This window comes from Cyprinus carpio, chromosome B4 (genome assembly GCF_018340385.1).
Source record: "Cyprinus carpio isolate SPL01 chromosome B4, ASM1834038v1, whole genome shotgun sequence".
In the NCBI taxonomy this organism is placed as follows: domain Eukaryota; kingdom Metazoa; phylum Chordata; class Actinopteri; order Cypriniformes; family Cyprinidae; genus Cyprinus; species Cyprinus carpio.
Genome location: NC_056600.1, coordinates 31,512,980 through 31,532,505, shown reverse-complemented (window position 1 = coordinate 31,532,505; position 19,526 = coordinate 31,512,980). Strand labels below are relative to the sequence as shown.

General features: G+C 37.3%; 1 protein-coding gene across 2 annotated transcripts in view; it reads left to right on the top strand.

Moving 5' to 3' along the window:
• The window catches only part of LOC109065237 (NACHT, LRR and PYD domains-containing protein 3-like), an 80,941-nt gene that overhangs the window by 572 nt on the left and 60,843 nt on the right, over positions 1-19,526 (top strand). The gene's annotated exons all lie outside the window — the stretch shown is intronic.

The window sequence follows — 19,526 nt, the reverse complement described above, 5'->3', positions numbered from 1 at the left end:
TCTAGAAACATTTAAACAAAGTGCATTTCATAAGAAAATTACAATAGATACACCCATGATATTGGTTTGGATTATAATGGTGCGTTCACACCAGACGCGAATTGAGCGTCTGGCGCGAGTGATTTCAATGTTAAGTCAATGCAAAGACGTGAATAGACTACCTGCGACGCGAATGACGCGGCGCGAATTGAGCGCGAGTTGAAAAATCTGAACTTTGGCAAAATTTCGCGCCGCGTTAACCAATCAGGAGCTTGCTCTAGTAGAAAAGGTGGAAGTACTCTGCGGTCCTGTCTTTCCTCTACCCCTTCGTGTCCCCACGGGAGACCAGCGGGAATATGGAGAGGGGTGATGAGGAGAATCAGGCCGCAGGGTACGAGCACCCCGAGGAACAGGGCAAGACAGAAGCAGCCGCAGGGCACTCAGAGACAGGTGTGTTGACAAGTGAAGCAACACAACAGGGCATATATGTTGTTTTTTATGATGAAAAGTCTAAATAAATTTCTCGCTGTCTGGTGTAATGTGCAATGTGTGTAATGATATTAATATTATTATATACATAAATATGAATATTTAATATTGTCATTACAGAGCCGACAATTGGAGCCTCAAGATTAGTTTTTAAAAAGAGGCAGCAATCTCTGCAGGCAATGAACCAGACTTTCTCTCCTTTCTCCTCTCCTTCACTTTGGCCCTCACTCTTCCCTCTTCCAAGCAAGATCCTTTTTATTCCTGCATGTAAATAGTTGTAAATCTTCTTTGTATATATATAGTTTATATATCTATTTTTTTTTTATTTGATTTTATTTATTTTGTATAAATATATGTTCTATACAATGACCAAAGGTTTTGGTTTGTTGTTTTGTGCATAACATAGTAAATCGTAATTTGTATTTGTTAAATAAAAAATATTATTTATATGTTAAGACTGGAATACTTATGGCAAACATTTGTACATTCATTCTAGTTATATCCTATTGCAAATACACTCACAATAGTATAGTAAAAATAGTTATTTGTGATTAGACAAGTGTTGTGGTATAGTGTAATGAGAATGCAGCAACGAGACAGGGATTCCTTTTGGAGGCTAGCTCCATTTATCATTTGAAAACAAGAAAACTATAACAATCTAAACCTGAAAAAAAAATAATTGAAAATTATGAAAGATTTACAAGAGTTAAGTATGAAAAAAGATAGCAATATTTACAAGAGAGTTTGAAAAGATTATTTACAATATATAAATGGTGTAAATCAAAAGAAAATTTCACATGCCACTCTTCCCTCTTCCAATCAAGAACCTTTTTATTCCTGCATGTAAATAGTTTATATATATATATATATATATATATATATATATTTTTTTTTACTGTATAAAACATATTAATAGATTAATTGAATAAAGACCAAAGATTAGATTTACCCCAAACTAATTATTTTTTATCTTGAACCACTAAAGAGACATCAGAGCCAGCGGCAAATGTCAGAAGGACTAGCAGAGTCGAGAGTGCTCTCGCCGGATACATGAGCACTGAGCTCTCACTGATCGCATGGAGCTCATCTCCAAAATCGGCGAAACATTTTTAAATAGACGCTGTCTTTATAAATAAACCGCATATTTGAGTTTAAAACAACTACATTCTCGCCTGAAATACTTTTAAAACTACATTTCATGACACGATAACAGTAATATTTTGAAAATTATCCGACTAAAAATGGTGGTTGAAATCACCTTAAGCGAATAAACTCAAAATGTTCAAGCGTCCAACTACGCCCGAATAGCACGATTTATTTGCGCAAGTCACGTCTGGTGTGAACGCACAGTAACACTGTATTTTCTGTAGTTGATGACACTATAAAATTGTTAATTTTCTAAGGTAAATTTCATCTGCATAAAAAAGAAACTCTGTTTTATTTTTTTGGTATGTACATATAAAAGTGTGTATGACTCAGTTATCAAGCTGACATGTAAACAACTATATCTCTTCTATTTAAAGGACTCTAATATAGCAGTGTTATAATTTATGTTGAACTTGCTTTTTTTTTTCGTGCATGTGTCTTTAAATCCAAATTAGCTGCTGCTTCCACCCCCTTTTGCAGAATAGGGAAGTGCCTTTACAGCTAGTACCCATAGTTGCCAAGTCAGCTTGTTATACGTGACTTTGGGCTTCTTTTTTTGTAAAGTTGCGTGAAAAAAATCCCTGGTCGCGGTCTTTTGGGCTTATTTTAAAATATACGATTGCTTGTTAGGGAAACCTGACAAGCAACTTTGTTTCTTTTCATTTATGTTCACTGTATTCTCCAATGCATTGATTGACACTTTGTCTGCTCACAGTTAATAGCCAAGCAGTGCAAAAATATAAGCACTGTAGTGTAATTTGCCAAATATTCCGCCCCCTCCTCACGCGCCTTTTTTTTACATGATTTTTCTTCAAAGAAGGATTGGAGAAAAATCACGTTCAAAAAGAAGGCACGTGACGCTGTAATCCAAGCAATGATAGTAGTAGACGTAGATGAGTGGAATGACTTTTTTTTTCCTTTTTAAGGTAGCCTAATTTTTAATTTTTAAAATGTTTTTGTAATGTATTAATTATCACAGGCTGTAATAAAAAACAATTAGGCCTATAGCCTACTAATACTAAGAGTATATATATTTGGTTCAAATGGACAATATTTTAGTAGGCTATAATAAACATGTGGCTATGTTACAGATCCCTTTTGAAGCTCTTGTGTTTTTCTCCTTTTCCATCTCTCAAATCCTATTCTGCTCACAGGTGACTGGAAATTAGTTTTGTTCCTGCTTTGTTGCAGTTTGCTGAATTTTCTAAAATAACTTATGTTTTTTTGCTTTTCAGATAAAAAGGTAGTTTCAGTTTAATATGTTGCAGGCTCATTTATTGGTAATAAATAATTTGTAATAAATAATATTGATGATAATAAATTATCAAAAAAATATTGGGCTTGTTTTTAAAGCTGCGGTTGCTTATTTGTCTCGTGAGAGTTGGCCACAGTGCTCATATCTCAGGTACTCTGCCAAAAAAATATATGTTTGGTTTTGATTATCGCACACGAGTTACAATAACAGTTGGTTATGACTGTGAAGGTAAATGGCTGGGAAAGAAATCAAATGTTTATATTAGATCTGTGTGGCAGCACTGTAATACACAGTAAATAAATCTATAAATCCACTGCTCTCTTGTCTCCTCTGAGGCAGGGACTCTAAATGGTGTTCTGTGCTCATCTGTGCAGTCAAAGACAAGAACAGTTAGCACGCTTTGCTCAAACATTTGGCGTGAGAACTGGTACACTGTTGTCGCTTGTGAAAACATAATGGCAATGCTGTGGGTGTAAATGTGCAGATTAAGGAGCGGTAATATTATAATTAGATCCCCTTTCTATGTTGCCAGGGGAGTGAAATCTGAGGGGCTCGTTTTTTCACAAGCTTGCAGATAAATGATTACCAAAGAAAATTCCTGTGTTTCTCTTTTTCACTTTTTCTGGGTAGGTAGATGCACTGGGGACCCGATTATAGCACTTAAACACAGAAAAAGTCAGGTTTTTATGATATGTCACCTTTAAATGATTGCAGAGACACAACAGCTGACAGGTACCGATGTTTGTCATGTCCTGGTTACCATTATGAACAGCATAATGCAGCGCTGCTCTGTCTGCCTCTGTATTACACTATCAGAACAATTTTACAAAAATTGTCACTGGAGTGGTACCTTTTTAAAAGGTACTAATATGTAGCATTTAGGTATTAATATGCACATCTGAGGTACCAATATGCACTCTTAATGGGTAAATAAGGTACAAAGGTGTAATTTTTGAAAAAGTACCGTCAAGTGTCATGCATTGGTTGACACACAAGTGTAAATTTGCATATTTTGATGACACTTTACTTAAAGCTTTTATGTATAATACATTATAAATTGTTATTGAAGGGTATAATGCATTATAATTATTCATAATGTGCGTTATATCTTAAATAATCATAACTAATTATAACCAAATGTAACATGCATAGTGTAACAATGAATTGATAGGTGTTATAATGTATTAAAGGTGCTGTGTGTAGGATTGACACAGAGTGGTTGAACTAGATATTGCTGTCCACATTCAAAATATTGGAGAGGGTTTGTTTCAACCGGCCTCCTCCCCAGACTTGATGCACACGCAGGTTGCTAGATTGACGACACCAACAGGAACGAGCGTACTTGACAATAAATGAAATGAAATTTGCGGTGTTTTCCGCCAAATGGTAACCCGGGTTGCTGAAATACAATTGGGTAAACTGGCAGTGGGCAAGTTTCACAATCCAAAACAGAGACCAGTGTTGGGTGTAACGAGTTACTGTAATTAAATTACTTATCCACCGAAAAAGTAAAGTAAGGGATTACTGCTCATTTTTAGGTAATTTAATTACAGTTAAATACTGGCGTTACATACAGTAAATAATTTCAACAGTTCTAAAATCAATATTGAATTTGAAATCTAAATTTACCATCTAAAGATAATTAAATGCAGTGTCTTTAACCCTCGGCGTGCCAGCGCGTTCACTTTCAGTTTCACGGAGAAACCTTAAATACTCAGATACAGATAAGACTAAAATCAATGGATTTTAAAAAGGCCTACTTTGGGCCTTACACTGACAATGACAACAAGACATTGTGCTTTTGCAAAACAAAAAAATAAATAAAAAAACATGCACTTTTTGCCATCTAGGTCTATGTGAGCAACTTTCTACATGTCACAAACTCAGTGAAATATGACACAGAGACATGATAAATACGTCTATAGAAAGCCTGTGTCTACTTTTTAACAAATTCAAATCAAAAAACGAATATTATCTGATTATTTAATCCGTATGAAACTAAAGCGAGGCCATAGGCGGAGGGTGAACCAACTCCAGGGTAAGACTAAAAGCAGCCAAATGTATTAAACATCATAAAACCGTCTCTTTAGGCAACAGCCAGACATGGGTGTCATGTCTAATAAAATATGTTCAATGGGACAGAAATTGTATTGAACATGATTACGATTTAATTAAAACATTAGAAATGTATAATTAGGCTCTATAACTTTTCCTTTCCACGGATATTCAAACAGCGAATACTGTATGTTATAACTAACGTTATATAGAAATGAACTGACATTTTCATTAACTTCAGAGGTGTCATGTCCATCCAAAGCGAATTCTGAGGCAAGTGGATTTTAAATGCAGCTTTCAAAAGACAAAAATAGCCGAATAATATTTTTTATATTTGATACAATCACACCGGTGTGATTAGATCGTTCAGTGCGGCACAACATCAACTGCTAAATTCAAATCTGCTTTCTCATTGTGGCTGGCGCTGAGCCAGAGACAGACGCGTTTGTACAGCGCTGCTGCCTTATAACATCTCACACCATTCTGTTGATCTTATGAATGAAATGGCCATTTATATAATTTATTCTTACCTACATTAGTTAAAGTGTTATTTTTACATAAACCTGTACGGATTTTACTAGTTGGGCTTTTCTTGCCAAACTGAAATGTATTGTTTAACTTTTCTTAAGCTTTTTTGTTATTCAGAGTATTTCTATTTGTTAACCAAAGAAGGTTAGGGGAGCGCGGGGCACAAAGTAACGTGGGGTTAGTTGTAACACACGTGGTTTGAATATTTCCACACATGCTAGCATAACAAAATTTACAGTATTTATTAGTTACCATATTAACATTATCTAGAAAAAAATGTGTGCCAAAATTAAAAAATCTTTTGAAGATATCGCTGAACATTTATTTTACCATAGTAAAATTCAAATTCTTGCTTAAGTAAATTTTTCCTCTCAGTTTTTATTATTCATTTAAAATGAGACAAATCTGGTATTATTTTAATCTCCAATCTGTTATTTATCACTCTTTTAATGCTTTGATAACTAGCAGAAGGCACTAACCAGTTTTAAATCCCATTAAGTTTTAAATCCCATTAAATCCCAATAGCACAGTGTTACAACATGCTATTGTATGACATTAGCGATGTAATTTACACTTACTTTACTTTAATTAATTTTAATGAGAAACAACGAGAAACAGGTGAATAAAGACTGACAGTCAATGTTTAATGTTTAGAAATGATTATTTCAAGACATGTAAAGCATTTTTTCTCATTTATGCGGGTCGTCCCAAGCATTGGTTGCAATGCGTTCATTGTCAAACTCTAAAATCAGATTATTTTTAATTCTTAAAAAAGGCCATTATTTTATTTGAAAAAAACAAACATTTTATTTTATTATTTTATTAACAAAATATTTTAGTTTGTCTTGTATATTTTTTTCTTTCGATCAGATAACATTTTATGCTGTCATTAAGCGGTCACGTTACAACGTGCCCCTCAGCTGTTACAATGTACCCCACCTACGGGGCATGTTGTCACATTTCACTTCCATTTTCTGAGGGTAAATAAAGAAAAAAGTATAAACTGTAATTTTGAAACAAAGCGACATATTTGTACTAGACAAGTGTAAAATTACTGTGGATAAATAAATTATATTCTGAACCCCATGTGGATGTACACAAATTGAGGAAGTCAAAAAGTGTTACTTTGTGGTAATTTTTAAACTAAATTTTTTATAAAAAATGTTTAAGTGTTACAGTTGTTTTAAAGCTAAAAGGCTAAACTATTATGTTTAACTCAAATTGATAGAATAAAGAGTTTAATTTCTATTAAGGTTTATAGGGATTTTAAGATGTAGCTTAATTAGCGATTTGAATAATTAAGTTACTTGTTGAGTAACTAAGTTACTTTTCAGACAGAGTAATTAGTAAAGTAATTTAAATACAATATTGATGATGTAACTAGTAATAGTAATTAATTACTTTTTGAAAGTAACTTACCCAACACTGACAGAGACCGTCATTCTGGCTTGGAACGCACATTTTTAAAGGAGAATAACTGACTATAGCATTGTTTTTCAGCTAAAAAAAATGTTAACTTACCATAATATGTTTGCAGATATTTAAGAAACATGCTATGTTTATGCTTTAGTGGAGTCAAAAACTTACATACAGCACCTTTAACTGTGGCTACAATTATTCATGCCAAATTGTACAATGCATTATACATGAATGCTTTAAGTAAAGCATTACCCATATTTTCTTATCGATACATGCTATTTACTCGGGTTCAGTGCTAAGTGCTTTACTACCTATGCCACTGGAGCAAGAAATCCAACTCCTCAAAAGGGGAGAGAATTTGAATGCTCGAAAGAAAGCACCATGCTCACAATAACCCTCAATGGTGAGGGGAGTGTGTCAACAGAGACACACTGGTTGAGTGGAGCCCAAGGCGAGAACCAGGGTCTAAGCCAGCTCAGAGAAAGGGAACGAGGCTAATAATGTGTAATCCTTACCATACAGGATTTCAGAAAATGTGCAGAATCTTAGTGTGCAGACTTACCACTATATGGATTTTAGAAATTGTAAAGGGGAGGAGAGCACTGCCTGAGACAGTATTACACAAGAAGGTTCTCGCCAATGCCACCTATACTTCCTGCTTGATGCCTCAGCAAGAGGGGATATCCTGGTCACCAGGAAGCCCCTCAGGGTGATGTAGATATGGCGTACCAGACAGGGCAGCCTGAAAAGCATAAGCCCAGCCCAGATGTCCAGGAAATTTGAAGTACTGTGTCGGGGCCTGATTATCAAGAAGTCTCCCACAGAAGACCGTGATCTGGCTGCATGATCCAGGAAACATGCTAGGTTCACCCACAGATGTCTCTCCGTTAGACATAGTAGACATTTCAGAGGCTGTCTGCTTTATAGCATGGAGAGTGAGATCTGTGGTGCGGTGCAACTCAGTCACCTCATCGGGAGAAAGGCCCTCGCCTTTATACAGGTCTTTCAGTAGATCAGCCTAATATGCCTGAAGCACCGCCATCATGTGCAACGAAGCATCAGCCTGACCTGCTGCTGCGTATGCTCTGTTTTTACTGGTGTTTCGGTATAATGTTGTATCCTGAAGGGGCCAGCATCTCTTCTACAGGGGGCATCTTCTCATAACCGCTTTTGCGCATCCCTTCGATGTTGGCATAAATCATATGCTGGAACCGATGGATGCTTGAGGAAAATGGCTGCTTCCATTCCTTCTCGATCTCTGTATGGAGATCAGGAAGAAAAGGAAGGCTCACCTGACCTGGAGGGCTATGGTCAGAAAGATAATGCTCATGGGGACGACCTCGCAATGTCACTTTCTTGGCCTGCTTCCATGCAATTCAAGCCTCACTGTGGCGTGATCCATAACCTCCAGTAGCTCATCATATACAGGGCAGTGTAAGGGAAACAGGCCAATTTAGCTCAAAAGGAATCATTTAAGATTTTAAAGGGAATTTGAACAGAATCACTGTTTTACGGCTGATCACTGAGACGGCCAGCGATTTGTTGAACGAGCCGTATAACATCAAATCTGCAATTAATATTAATATCCAAAGTATAGTGAAAACACTATTAATTAGCACAGTAACAAGATCGGCAGTTTAAGACATTAACTTGTAAGCACAAAACACAAGATACTTCTCTTTTCAAAATGAATAAGGCTTTATTAGATAAATCTAAGACATATGAACTAATCTAACACATAAGCACACGCACTCACACATTCACACAAGTTGCAGGAAGATAGAAAGTTAGGAAAGAATGGGTTTAAGAGAATGAAAATGTGAAATTCCAAGTTTACAGCAATACGTGAAATTGCATAGACATGAACAACCATCAATCACTTAATTAACCCTCGCAATGAGTTCCTCAATGGGGTTAAAATTATATTAGATACACCAGTACAGATCAGAGTCTGGAGGTTACTTGCGTCACCTGTGTAAAGGGGTTCCCTTTGTTGTCATTGAAAAGGGGGTTTCCCGAGGTTGCTGATTGGCTGGAAGTTCTGTAGTCGTTGAAGTGACGTCTTGGGAAGCCCGTGGTTGGGCGTAGGCTGACCATGCGGAGTTGTGGGCTGGTTGAAGTTGAACGGGCACTCGAGGTCAGACTCGGAGACACAGTGTTACAAAACTTAACTCAGAACACGAAACTCTCAAACGGAAAAGAGAAGAAACTAAAGTTAAAGAATAAAAGTAAAGTTTGACGAGACTAGGTAGTGTTTCTTCTCATCGTGGCTAAGTAGCAGCAGGCATGCAGGCCGAAGCACGCTGGAACGGCGCTCGAAGAACGCTAAAAGTGATGACTAAAAGCATGGCTAAGAGCAAAATCTAGGAGCAAAAGCTAAAAACTAAAAGCCAAAGCCAAATTTGATGGTGTCCTGAGTATTTATTATGATGTTTTTGTGGGCAACTCATATGATTTTGTTTTGAAATTTTATATTTTGTTTTTTCTGGGTGTATTATATATTATGTTTTATTTTATAAGGATTTTGTTCGGATTTTCCCGGACGTTCTGTGTGGAGACCAGAGGTTAAAAGGTCCCCTTTGGAATTTCAGTCTGGTTCTTCTAGTTGGGGGAAGTCAATCAATAGATCTTGTGATCATGATTACTATCATGGGTTTATATGTGATGGTCAGGCTGTGCATCTCTTTGACCATCAATCTAGATTACTTGCCCCAAATCTCTTCTCCAAATTGAAATTGTTAGTAATTGTTCTAATGGTGTTAATGTTGAAAGCTGTTCTGTGAAAGAGTTGGTTGATTATCTTGCTTCAGACTGTGGTGCTAGGAGTTGATTTACAACAGCCTGTTGCCTTTCTGTGGAATTCGGCTCCTCATGTTTCAACCATGCTCCCGATGGAATCTTTAATTTGTCTGGTTCGGGTCTGATACGCTACAGCAGGAGGATTGGGAGGGCTCAACTTCAGCTTCTTCACCCTCCTCCGATATCAACTGCTCTTCCTGGGCTGGACCCAGGAGAGCACTGGCCCATCAGATGATGTTAGGGAAATAACATCATCCTCCAGTGGCTCCCTCTCGTCCACAGCCAACGAGCATGAGAGGGAAAGCCCCTCTTTAAACTCATCAGTCAGATCTGCCTGCGATCCCCATGAGCTCATTCTCCTACGTGCCTCAGCAGCGGTGGGTCCTGAATCACGGGGAGCAGACGGCTACCCTTCTTTCCTCGAAAAGAAAAACAAACGAAAGTGGAGCTTTTTCATCAAAAAATGCTCACAGTTAGGGCTGGGAGATATATTGAATATTAGCGGTAATATCACAATAATTTTGATGACGATGTAAAATTTGAAAATATCGTGAATATTGAATATTTCAAATTCAAGCATAGTTTCCCAAAAGAACACGCCGAACATCCAAAAAAGGAGAAAACATGTTATTGTGGACTGCTCTACACGCCTCTACTACGTGAGCTTTCATGAGTGCGGTTCGCCAGATATCAAGAGTTCAAATCCCCGAATCAGAGCTTCGCTGTTACAAGGATACATTTTCTGCCCGTTTTGATTATTTAAGCAATCTGGAAACCATGCGTATGCTCTCACTCCTCATTGCGGATGCGCTGCCGACGATGATCTGAAAACACTAAGCTGGAGTTTACATTTACATTACATTTAGGCATTTAGCAGACGCTTTTATCCAAAGCAACTTACAAATGAGGACAATGGAAGCAATCAAAAACAACAAAAGAGCAATGATATATAAGTGCTATAACAAGTCTCGGTTAGCTTAAACGCAGTACACATAGCAAGGGCTTTTAAATAATATAATAAATAAAAAGAAAACAGATAGAATGGAAAAAGAATAGAGCAAGCTAGTGTTCGAAGTCTTTTTTTATAATTGTATAATAAATGACAGTAAGATTAGAATGGTAGTTAGATTTTTTTTTTTTTAAATAGAATTAGAATAGTGAGTGCTAAAGTTAAGAGGGTCATATAAAGATGGAAGAGATGTGTTTTAAGCCGATTCTTGAAGATGGCTAAGGACTCAGCTGCTCGGATTGAGTTGGGCAGGTCATTCCACCAGGAGGGAACATTTAATTTAAAAGTCTGTAAAAGTGGCTTTGTGCTTCTTTGGGATGGCACAATCAAGCGACGTTCACTTGCAGAACGGAAGCTTCTAGAGGGCACATAAGTCTGAAGTAATGAATTTAGGTAAAGGGGTGCAGAGCCAGTGGTGGTTTTGTAGGCAAACATCAGTGCCTTGAATTTTATGCGAACAGCTATTGGTAGCCAGTGCAAACTGATAAACAGAGGTGTGCCGTGTATTCTTTTCGGCTCATTAAAAATTAATCTTGCTGCCACTTTCTGGACTAATTGTAAAGGTTTGATAGAACTGGCTGGAAGACCTGTCAAGAGAGCATTGGAATAGTCCAGCCTGGACAGAACAAGAGCTTGAACAAGGAGTTGTGCAGCATGTTCTGAAATAAAGGGCCTGATCTTCTTAATGTTGAATAAAGCAAATCTGCAGGACCAGACAGTTTTAGCAATGTGGTCTGAGAAAGTTAGCTTATCATCAATCATATACTCCAAGGTTTCTGGCTGTTTTTGAAGGAGTTATGGTTGATGTGCCTAACTTGATGGTGAAATTGTGATGAAACGATGGGTTTGCTGGAACCACAAGCAGTTCTGTCTTGGCAAGGTTGAGTTGAAGGTTCCTTCATCCAGCAAGAAATGTCTAAAGTTTTTTATTAGTTATTATTATTATTATTATGTCATTAGTTTAGCAATCAAAATGAAAGTGTCACTCAACCACTCTGTGTTCTGTCGTGAGACCTTGGCTGTACTGTCGCCGGCCAGCATGTTGTTGGTGTTTTTTGAATGTATGTTTCAGACACGGGTCACAATGAGGCATTCCTCATAGCGACCCCTAGAGGATGCAGTTTGAAGTTCCCTTGAAATGGAATCATCTTACTCACTCATTCACAGAAAACAATATATTGATTTAAAAAAATTTTTGTGTAGAAAAAGTATAGGCGAGGGGGTGTGAATGGTCATGCATAATGTTGTGATTCACACCTGAAAAGACAAAGGCCCGCATAATGAGCCTTTCAGTTAGGTGTGTGACTAAGAGGGAAAAGTAACAAAACAGAATGTGAGGACAAAATAAATTTGTATTTTGTTTGTTTATAGTTTATTTAGAATGTATTTAGCTATCACACAAAATAACTTGAGATTCCCTTGTGAGTGCAGTTAAAAAGTTTATTAGGAACAATCAAAGCTGACTTTCAAAGTTGAATTTTTAGCATCATTACTCCATTTACATGATCCTTCAGATATCATTCTAATATTCTGATTTGCTGCTAAAAAAAAATTATTTTTATTATGTAGAAAAGAGATTACATTTTTTTTTCGTTTTTTTTTTTTGTGTATAGAGTTTTTAGGAGTATAGTATTTTGTAACATGATAAATGTATTTATCATCACTTGTGTGCTAAATAAAAGTTTTAATTTATATATATACTAGGGATGCAACAATACAGTTAGCCCACGGTTCAATACATACCTCGGTTTTTTAACCACGGTTTTCAGTTTGGTTCGGTTCTGATGGCTTGACACATAAGAGTGTTTTTTTGTTATTATATGCTTAGGCAATAGGAACTGTAAGAGGTTAAGAATAAAAAAATAAAAACGATTTATTGTAATACTTCTTTATTTTACTTAAAAGCAAAGAAAAGTCCACTAGTTCCTAGTGTATTGTATAATATAAAATATTTTTTTATTTTAAAATTAACACTGACATCTCACAGCTGCTGGTAGCCCATGTACAAACTGGGGAACACATAAATTCCTAAATTTTGAAAATAAACATACATGTGAAGTTAGTAAACATAAATTGACCATTTCAAATAAACATACTTGTACTTCAGTAAACATAAGCCATCTTAATTAAACTTAACAGTACTCCAGTACAGTATCCTTCATTCAGAATGTAAAGTGCAATTTCACTTAGGTCAGCTATCTATTCCTGTATTTTGAGGTTCTTCTGTAAAAAGATAAGCCTGTCAACATTCTCTGCAGCAAGGCGAGAGCGTTTTGCACTTACAATGTCCTCGGCAGTGGAGAAAATTCTCTTCACTCGCAACAGAGGTTCCTGGGACACAGAGGTGTTGTTGTGCAGCTTTTGCTACATGGGGAACTTGCATTCATTTGTTTTCCACCATATGAATGGATCAGCATCCACACGAATACTGTCTGCTAACTTGTATGTGGTGACTTCCTCCTCAATGATCTGGGGAAATGGCCTACCCTGCTGTTCCTCAGTTTTGAAAAGCTCCCCAAATACCTCTGACATTGCTGTCTTCTTCTTGGGAGGGGGAGAGGATGGATTGTCTTCCTCTGTGGAGGGCACAGGATTCTCCACTAGACCCTTTGCATCAAAAAGAATGATCCTTTAGTATAATTATTATACATATAAGCACACACAGCTCAGAACCACAACCTTCTCCAGTGTAACATATGACAAATGTGAAATTATTTTGATCAGGGGAAAGGTCACAAGATATATAACAAACATCTAAATAGATAAAACAATCAAAAATTACACACGATTAAAAAAAACAACAACAATCAAATAGTACCTGCTGTTCATGCTCCAGAATTTCACGGTTGATATTCCTGTAGAGCTTATCACGAGAGTCTTCATCAAGGTAAGGCAGGGATTTAAACCTGGGGTTAAGGGCTGTGGCCATTTGGAGGTAATCATGAAGATTAGGGTCAGTGTACCTCTTTGCCAGGTCATTTGTAATGCCAAAGGCTGCTTTGGCTTCTTTGACTGTTGCACTGTCCTGGTCTTCTGGTGACATGGATTTGAGAATCATCTCTTTCAGAGGAAGAATCATTGATATAGTGGGGGTTGTTTCACTGCTCATGAGAGTTGTCACTGTTTTCAGTGGTGTGAGGACCTGAATCAGTTCTTCTGCCAGTTTCTGTTCACTGTCATTCAACATGGTTATGTTCTTGACAGACAGCTTCAGATCTGTGTCCAGTAAGGCAGAGTAGATGGCGGGCTGCTGTTCTGTATATCTTTCCAACATGTCATGTACTGTATTCCACCGAGTTGTGACATCATGAATTAACTTGTGTCTGGGCAAGTTTAACATCTCCTGCTTCACAGTCAAAACATGGTGGGCTTTGGTGCTTTTGTGAAAAAAAGTCACTATTTTTCTAACCCTCCCCAGGAGGCGGGAAACTGTGTTGATTGACACTGCTTTCTTGGCTGCTAGGTTTACAACATGCGCAAAACAACTTATCGGTGGCCCCAGCCCATCAGCTTCATGGACTGCATTCACAATATTCGGAGCGTTATCTGTGGTGACTGGGAGAAACATATTTGGCCTCCTCAACTTCCACGTATTCACTGCGTTTGTCAACTCTTCTGCCAAATGAGTGCTTGTATGACTTTCATACAGGGGACGGGTTTGGAGTACAGCGCTTTTCATTTCCCAATCCGACATGTAGTGAACAGTTACAGTGAGGTAACTCGCCCGCGAGGTCCAACCATCTGTGGTCAGAGCAAGGCTCTGTGCTTTAGCCAATTCGTACACAATACTGTTGCATGTCTTTTCATAGAGGTCAGGAATTATCTCGGTGCTTAAAAAAGTGTGAGATGGTAATCTGTAACGCGGATCGATTGTTTTTATAAGATGACAAAAGCCCGCATCTCCAATCACTGAAAACGGCTGCAAATCTTTGGCAATGAACACCCCCACTCTCGGAAACCAGTTGGGTATGTATGCTGGAAGGATTCAGCGAGGGACTGTTGTTTTTTGGAGGACTTTATTACCTGCTCTGATATCCTGCCTTCAGACTGTGATATTGCTGGGTGATGGCGCCGCAGATGTGCAGTCATGTTGGAAGTGTTTCCGTTTGAGTAGGCTACACGTGTAAAACAATGCTTGCAGACAGTCATTTTTTTATTTTACCGTTTTTTCTTCCTCGGCATTATACTCAACGGCAAAACTGAAATGTCTCCACACCACGGATTTGAAAGACGCCGGCGCTTCCTCGTACTGTAGCCTCGCTTCACCGCCGCTCGCCATGTTAAAGTGTTGAATGATGGTTCAGCGCCCCCTAACTTTAGAGCATAGTGATTGAATATTTACTCGTGGGGAGGAGTTTCCTCATCTCAGCTCGTAGACTTAACAGGCACACACAAACAGTCAATTCAGAGAGAAATAAAACGCACATAAATTATTTAAACGTAAAACCGCAATTCACAAGCGCGTATTGAACCGTGGATGTCGTACCGAACGGTTCAATATTATATTGAGAATTGTGGCATCCCTAATATATACTGAGTCCAAGCTTGGAGTAAGACTGGAGTAATGGTGCTGAAAATTTAGCTTTGATCACAGGAATAAATTACATTTTAAAATATATTCAAATAGAAAGCAGTTATTTTAAATGGTAAAAATATTTCACAATATTACTGCTTCAGCAAATGCAACTTTATGTAAGGCTTGGTGAGCAGAAGATAATTCTTTACAAAAACATTAAAAATCTTACTGTTGAAAAGCTTTTGACTGGTATTGTGTCATGTTGAGGTATATAAATGAACATCACATAACTGGCATTTTCAAAGTGTATGTTGTTTATGTGCTCTGAAGGAATTAAAAAAAAAAAACATTTTGAAGAGAGGGAGTGTGTGCCTGGCTTAGTCTTAGCTGTGTCATGTTTTGCCCCTGTTTCTGTTTCTGTTTGTTCTTATTTGGTCGTGTTCCTGTCCTATGTTAGTTAATTAGTAATTCTGTACACCTGTGTTTCTCCAAATATCCCTCGCATTTAAGTTTGAGTCTGTGCTGTCTTTGTCTGACCCAACCCTATGTGTTACCTGTGCTCCTGTCTGGCCCGTGTATTCCCTTGGATTTCTGGATTAAAGACTATTGTGAAGTTTACGCCTTGTCTCCTTGCTCCTCACCGAATAAAATCCATTTATGTTATGCAAGGCAAAAGGCGTTTCCATCAAGCGAAACGGCTACTGCTGATGCAGCTGACTGACACCTCATCCTTATGTTTCATTGTGTAAAATAATAATACAATGTACAGCACAGTAAAGACTATAAATGAAATAAAATGTGTTCTACTATGTGAAAACCCAGCTAGTCCTTTTTTTGTGATTTGCTGTTTTCCACATAAAATCATTCTTCATAAGGTAAAGAACATTCTGTGGAAATGTAACCTTAATATCATTAATATTTACTGCGTAAAGCCATGTCAAAAATTTAAATTATAGTGAAATTAATATTTGAAATCAAACTTTGATGCTTGTTATCTCATAATTAAATTTTGAGACTTTAGCCTGGATTTCACAGATAGGATCACAAATATATACATACTTTTATTTTGCTGAAGACGTGCACCAAATCGGCGGCGCTGAGAACAGCTCTCTCCTGTGGACTCAAAAAGCCCACGCACTGAATGTAACTCAGCAGATGGGTTGTTTCATCACAGACAGGCTCAACTCAGCAGTTGGGTAGAAAACAAATAAACCAGCGTAAAAAATTACCCAACAACTTAGTTACAGAGCAACTACCCTGCATGTGGGTAATAAATATGAAAAATAACCCAATAAAATATCCCAACAAGTTTAACCAAGCATTTGGGTTAAAAATAACCCAGCACCTAAGAAAAATATTAAACAACCCAATAAAATGACCCAACGGGCTGAGCCCAGCATTTACATAAAAAAAAATAACCCAGCATTTTTTAGAGTGTATATAACCATACAACCCGAATTCTGGAAATGTTGGGGCCTTTTTTAAATTTGAATAAAATGAAAACTAAAAGAATTTCAAATCACATAAACCAATATTTTATTCACAATAGAACATAGAGAACATAATAAATGTTTAAACCGAGAAATGTTACACTTTTATCCACTAAATGAGCTCATTTCAAATTTGATGCCTGCTACTAGTGATTTTACATATGACACTGAAGCTTCAAAGCTTGTATCGAGTAAGCAGCACAATTTCTCAAGATGCTCTGTGCCGGAGCGTATTGTTTTCAGAGAATCATGTGATCAACAAAAAACGAAGCCTCACTTTCTGTCCAATCACGTGCACGTGTCGGAATTTTCATTCAGACTTATTCAATTACATTTTAAATACCCAATCATAAAAGTAATATGAAGAATAAACATTATTTCAGAAAAAAATAAAATATTTGGCATATGCAATTCATATATGTGTTCATTATTCTTATATCATATTGATATTCATATTGCCATTTAATGCCACATTTAATGGTAAATTATTTTATCAGAGAGAGTAATTCAACACAGACACACACACACACACACAGTTAGGCATTTATTTGTGCATGTAACATGAGTCAATCTATGGAATTTGTGGTTGCTGCTTAATCCTACAGAGTGTCTAAAACAGGCTTTTGGCTGCTATATTTTTAATAACCACCGGATGGTGCTGTTTTTGACACTTGTGAAGCTTTGAATCTTTTCCCAAAACAGTCAGAGGAAACCCTCAGTGTATGGAGGTAAATCAGTAGCTAAACTTGAGAGGTTGAAAATCTGAATGTGGGAACTTGTCATATTAACATTCGTATTTGTAAGTTGAAATTTACACTCAGCTCTGATGGGAAAAGCTGAATCTTTCAATTTGCACACACAGACAATGATTGGAAGCTGTAGATTAATAGCTACAAAGGTGTAAAATGACATTCACACAAAGAAAATGACATACACAAATGTTTATGACATATTTACTTTTGCACTTTACTTCAGTTTCGCTGCACAACGTCAAGTCGGCACTTACAACCTCTCAGATCTGGCAGTAAGTTCAAATCCTAGCACTCTGACTTTTGCTACTCCTTTTGCAGTATGCCTGTTACAAAACTCACTTGTATATGCAGATGTGAGAGAGCAGAGCCGGGGGCGGGGCTTTGGTGCAAATGAAGACATTTTATTGGTCGATGCCTGACCAATTAACAATGCCAGCCATCGCGACTTGCCAAGAAATAAATGTGTTTTATGCATATGTATCAGTTATTTGTAAAACACTGAAAACTATTTTCACTGAATATCCTTAGCTTTTACAGGAATTTAAGACATTAGATTCATCTTGTCATTCAGGTATTATCTGGTAAACAAATAATGCAACATCTTTCATATGTATATCCCTCTATGACAAGTTCCCACATTCAGATTTTCAACCTCTCGAGTTTAGCTACTGATTTACCTCCATACAGTGCTTCATGAGGCTTCATTTGCTCATCACTACCTGCTACGGGTCTCAAAGAAGTTGGCACGGGGGGCAACAAACAGCTGAAAAAGCAAGAAATTTGGAAAAGATTCAGCTGGGAGAACATCTAGCAACTAATTAAGTTAATTGACATCAAGTCTGTAACATGATTAGCTTTAAAAGGGATGTATTTGAGAGGCAGAGTCTCTCAGAAGTAAGGCAGAGGCTCTCCAATCTGTGAAAGAGTGTGTAAAAAGGAATACTTTGTAATTTGATTTTGAGGAACATACTGTCATTGACATTAGTGTTGTGGAAACACTGTTTTGTTGTGAAAGGACTTTGTTTGGCCTTCCAAAAGAGGACACAATTAGAAATCTTTGGTTAAGTTGTATTTACAACACTGTTCCAGAACAGTCAAACCCAAATATTCAGATGTGTGCAACACATTTTATGGAGGACTGTTTCCTGATCCTTGGAGAGAAGAATACAATGCAGCTGTTCTGATTCACAGTCTGTTAGTACGTTTACATATGTAAAGGATTTGCCACTGATGATTCAAATGCGAGTTTTGAACAGTGTAGAGCAGCGGTTCTCAATCTCAGTCCTCGTGCCCCCCTGCTCTGCACATTTGGTATGTTTATCTTATGGCTTCAGATGTTTGTTCTATTCGAACGTAAATGCCCTGCGAAGTGGACATCACTGGATATTCCGCCATGATTCCAGTTTGTAGTATAAGTATCTGTATCAGTTCCTGTGGTTTCTGATGGGCATTTCACTGAACTTCAGTCAAAATCTGCTCAAAGGCCTGATCACACACACTGAAGACACACCAGAGAGCATCACAATAATAACTAAATACATTAAACAAGAACAAAACGAGTACAATATTTCAGATGAAGCTCTAGTCAACCTATTTTACTGCTTACTTGAGCGCAAAGATCATTCATTATATGAGGAAATAAAGAGCTACCTCAGTTCAGATGAACATCCAGGAAGAGACCTCTCATCTTCAATGTGCACAGTGCTGACCTACATACTGCTGATATCAGAGAAGGTGCTGGATGAGTTCAACCCGAAGAGGTTCACGTCGTCATCTTCAAACTACACAAAACTCATTCCAGCTGTGAGATGCTGCAGAAAAGCCCTGAGTAATTTCACTGACTGATGTTCAATTTAACGTTATATTCTATATCACTAAACAATTAAATGTCAAAATAGTATGTGAAATATGTCCCCCGTTTATGAAGATTACAACAAGTTATTGAAGAAAAAAAATTAACATCAGAAAATAATCTAGCTAAACATTCTGTTTTGGCAGATTTGACGGCTGTGGTCTTGATGAAACATGCTGTAAAAACGGTGTCTTCTGCTCTACAGTCATCAAACTCCCATCTGAGCTGTACCTCAGT